Below are 4,449 nucleotides of genomic sequence, written 5' to 3'. Positions count from 1 at the left end.
GAGAATTGCTTGAACCCAGGAGGTGGAGGTTGCAGTGAGCCAAGATCGCGCCATTACACTCCAGCCTGGCCACAGAACGAGACTCCTTTCAAAAAAAAAAGGAAGAGAAAAAGAAATCAGCACAGCTGTGAGAACTTTGGGAGAATATGCTCTCCTCAGATCTTAATTTCTTATTTATAAAACAGAGACAACAATACCTGTATTAAATTTTAAAATGCTTAAAAACGTGGCCAGAAAGCCATAACCCATCATAACAGTGCCAGTTGTTGTTGCTGCTATCAGAACCCCTGGACAAATGGGCAGCTTTGATGAACAGAGATGCTTTTGCCTTCCCTGTAGACAGCTCTCACTCCTGGGCCTTTGGCTGCATATGTGACTAAACTCAAAGAAGGCCAACATTTGTTTTTTTCCATATCCTGTGCGAAGCATCAAAGGCTGACAAGTGCAATTTTCTGTCTCCAGGTATTAAGATGAGGAAGACAAAGGAAGACCCTGAGTCAATGACATCCACGTTCAAGCACGATTCCCCTCAGGTCTGTGATGGGGGCTGCCCTGGGACCCTGGCCCTCCATCTGCCTCCCCTCTGTGTCCCACCTTGGAATTGCTGGGCTGAGATAGGGGCAAGGAGGGAAAAGTAGGGACAGGATCCGCTGCTCCAGTTCCTCTCACCCCTGTCCCCACTCCCCTGGGCCCTCCAGGAGGAAACGGCAGCCCAGGTGGTACCTGCTGAGTGGAGGCAGCTCATGCAAGATGGGGCCACACAGCAACGGCATCCAAAATGTGAAGGTGGAAGGCTGGGAACATCAGGAAGAATCACAGGAACTGTTGAAAGGGAAGTGAGCCGTGTGTGTGCAGCATCACTGGGCTAAGTGAGCACTCACTGAGTGGGCACCAACTCCACCAAAGCCATAGGTGGGGCACAAGAGGAATTCAAGAGGAATTCAGTCACCACCTGATATGACTTGGATGTTTGCTCCCTCCAAATCTCATGTTGAAATGTGACCCTCAATGTTGCAGGTGGGCCTGGGGGAGGTGTGTGGGTGATGGTAGCCGTTCCCACATGAATACCTTGGTATCATCCTCATCTTCATGGTATCAAAGTCTCACTCTATTAGTTCCCATGAAATCTGATTGTTAAAAAGAGCCTGGCACTTCCTCCCCTCTCTCTTGCTTCCTGTCTCCTCACGTGGTAACTTCCCCCATGAGTGGAAGTTCCCTGAGGCCCTCACCAGAAGCAGATACTGGTGCCCCACTTCTTGTACAGCCTGCAGAACTGTGAGTCAATAAGTCCCTTTTCTTCATGAATTACCCAGCCTGAAGCATTCCTTTATAGTGACGCAAATGGACTAAGACACACCTGTCCTAGTTTGCCAGGGCTGCATAGCAAAGCACCACAGGCCAGGTTTGCATTGTTCCTGCAGTTCTGGGGGTGGGAGTCTGTGATCAGGTTGCTGGCAGGTTCGGTTTCTTCTCATGCCCCGCTCCTTGGCTCACAGATGCTGTCTTCTCCCTGTGTCCTCACATGGTCTTCCCTCTATGCGCATTTGTGTCCTCATCTCTTCTTAGAAGGGCATCAGTTGTATTGAATTAGGGCCTACCCCGATGACCTCAGTTAACTTTAATCACCTCTTTAAAGATTCTATCTCCAAACACAGTCATATCCTGCAGTAGTGGGGGTTAGGGCTTCAACATACAAGTTTTGGGAGAACACAACTGAGCCATAATGCCACCCCAGCCCCAAAAGCCCCGAAACCGGAAGTACAGATCATTCAGTGGTCGTCTCATGTCTGCCCACATCCCCCCTCCTCTCTAGACATCCAAGCCCCTTTTTAAAGTGACCGGAAGCCACTGGGAAGCAGAAAGTCTCTGATGACTTGGAGAGCAATGTTCTGATGGATCTGTAACCGTGGTAACACATCAGAGAACTTTATGAAACAATGGAGAGAAGGAAGCCTGGGGTCATTTGCTGTGACGCTGCACTGGCCTGGACATCCTTGTAGATCTGGGCTTTGAGGTGGGCAGGAGGAGATGGAGCTGCCGTTTAATCCACCTGGTGGAGAAAGGCAGTGAGCAGGGCGTGTTGCCTGTGACCACAGAGTCCTGCTTTGTTCTCAGGCCCTGGGAGCAGAGCCAAGCAATGGATGCTGATGACATTTGGAGTTCATTCTTAAGTTCAACACAGCAGGTCACACTGGGAATTTCTAGCTCAGAAAGGATCCACGTAGGGGGATGATTTGCGCCCCTCTCCCAATTGGGCACCCCATAGTCAGCAGGGAAATGCACTGGGGTTGGGTAGAGAGTGTGCAGGGTGGGCAGCAGCACTGGAGGCAGCATGGAGGTCATGCCAGAGTTATGGGAGAAAACGTATGTCAGTTGGACCTAACTGCATCATAGAGACTTCATTGTTAGGGTCCACAAACCAGACCAGCATCCACAGTCTGTCCTCCTGTGGGAGTGCCTGGGGACAGATCCCAAAGACCAAGACACAAAAACATCTGTGTCCAAGGGAGCCAAAGGGAAGGAGCCATCCTGGAGCTCCAGGAGAGTGCAGCACAGGCAGCCTGAAGCACCGCCCTGCACAGGGGCACCCTCCTGACCCTGGGGCACAGGCCATCATCAAACCATTTGGACAGATGAAGGCATCTGAAGACTCACGACCATCAGGATCCTGTCTCCAAGCGCCTGCCTGACAAGTAGTCCCACCATGAGGGGAACCAAAAACCCAAAACAACCACAACCTAAAGGCTTCTTCCAGCCACGGGAAGCCAGCCAGCCCTTGCTCTGTCCAGACCTGCTCAGCCAGGGTCTGCAAGGCCATCTCAGCCAGCTTGGGTACATCAAGGCCCCACAACCACCCTGTGTTCTGTGAGTGCCTGCCCTATGCCTAAACTTGCCAAGAGAGAAGAACCAGAACTGATCCCTGGCCCCACCTGAGAGGGATCTGGGCAGCTTACAGGTGGGCATCTGTGAGGGTCCAGTGCCAAGCACGATTGCAGTAACTGTAGAATAATGTATTTCTTGCAGGGGTTTGGCCTCAAGCAGGAATTTGGTTCTTCTGTAGGGCTGCTGCTGCTATTTCTGCATCTGAGGCTGTGGCCCAGAGCCTGTATGGCAGGGCAAGCATTCAGGGAGAATGACAGATGTCAAGTATAGGAAGCAAGACCAAGTGGCCCCCACAGCTGCACAGGACCCACAAGGACCAACTGAAACTGCTTTGATCTCTAGTAGGAGAGGCCAGAGCAGGGGCTGCAGCAGGACCCGAAAGTGGCCACCAGCAGCTGCCCCACCCTGACCAGGTGAGCCAAAGGGTCAGGTACAGCGGCCTGCATGGACCTATGAGCAGGCAGGCTGCTCTCATGCTGCAGCCTTCTGCATCACAACATGTACTTCAGGCTGCCTTGGAAATATTCAGAGAAGACAATTCTGAGGAATAATGGCCAGCTCAGCTAAGAGGACCTGACATAAACCCACTTAACAGGTATCCAGGGCACAACCTAACAGGTGATCATTTCTCCTAGGAAGAGAGAGTCTGAGAGCTCCAGAAACACAATTTCAGGGAGCTCAGCCACTCTTTTAAAATGAGGTCCAGAGATCAGGAAGGCTCCAGGGAGGTGGAAACATCTCAACTGGTTTTGGGAATCAGGTGAGAACAGGTCATGGGGGCTAAGAGGACAGAAGTTCTGACAGAGGGGTTACAGGAGCCAAGGCAGGGCAGCAATCACAGGAGAGGAGACTGTGACAGGTAGTGCACAGGCCTCGCATAGAGTCATAGGCAGCCGGCAGAGCAGGTGCGGCAGCAGCAGCGTCTGCTGCAGAGCTCAGAGGGGACAGGACGCGGAGATGAGCCTCAGCTTCCTCCCCACAGGGCAAATAACCAAAAGTGAAAAACGTTTTACAGGCCATGAAGTTTCCTACTCCCTTGTGTGAAATTAAAGTCCTTGGATTGGAATCACAGTATCCTTTTTTTAGATTGTTTCAGATGCTCCTTTTTAGATCTTGAACTCCGCATGACACTCTATTTTTTCCCTGCTTTTTACTACACGAAGTTAATATTAAAACATAAATGAGGTTTGGACCTCCCTTTATTACTCATCAGCTATAGCTGGCTTAAAACTTGAGGGGATTACCTTTTTCCTGCAGCCCAAATGAAATCGAACCTCCCTTTCCTTGTCTTCTCTCCCTCTCTACCTCTTTCCCTTCCCACCTCTTCTTTCCATCAGCCTTTGCTTAATTTGCTTTTCTTTTTCTAATTGATTCTTTTTTTTGTTTGTTTGTTTGTTTGAGAAGTTTGCATTTAATCATAAACTTATTCCATATATTAAAATATATTCACTGTACATTTTTCTAAAATAATCCTTTGTGCAATTACATAGTCATTTCTGACTTATTTCGATGAAGTTTTTTTTTCTTTTTTTTTTCTTTTTTTTTATTATACTTTAAGTTCTAGGG

The 4,449-nt window shown here is 49.5% G+C and overlaps 1 long non-coding RNA gene across 1 annotated transcript in view; it reads left to right on the top strand.

The window, feature by feature from the left end:
- Nucleotides 1-294: 294 nt before the first annotated feature.
- Nucleotides 295-4,449, top strand: part of LOC108541967 (uncharacterized) — a 16,590-nt gene continuing 12,435 nt past the window's right edge. Inside the window, exon 1 of the long non-coding RNA XR_001889135.1 lies at nt 295-3,478. This is a non-coding gene — a long non-coding RNA (uncharacterized LOC108541967). The remainder of the gene's footprint in view (nt 3,479-4,449) is intronic.

This window comes from Rhinopithecus bieti, unplaced genomic scaffold (genome assembly GCF_001698545.2).
Source record: "Rhinopithecus bieti isolate Rb0 unplaced genomic scaffold, ASM169854v2 scaffold_20310, whole genome shotgun sequence".
Classification (NCBI taxonomy): Eukaryota; Metazoa; Chordata; class Mammalia; order Primates; family Cercopithecidae; genus Rhinopithecus; species Rhinopithecus bieti.
This window is presented reverse-complemented; position numbering and strand designations above follow the sequence as displayed.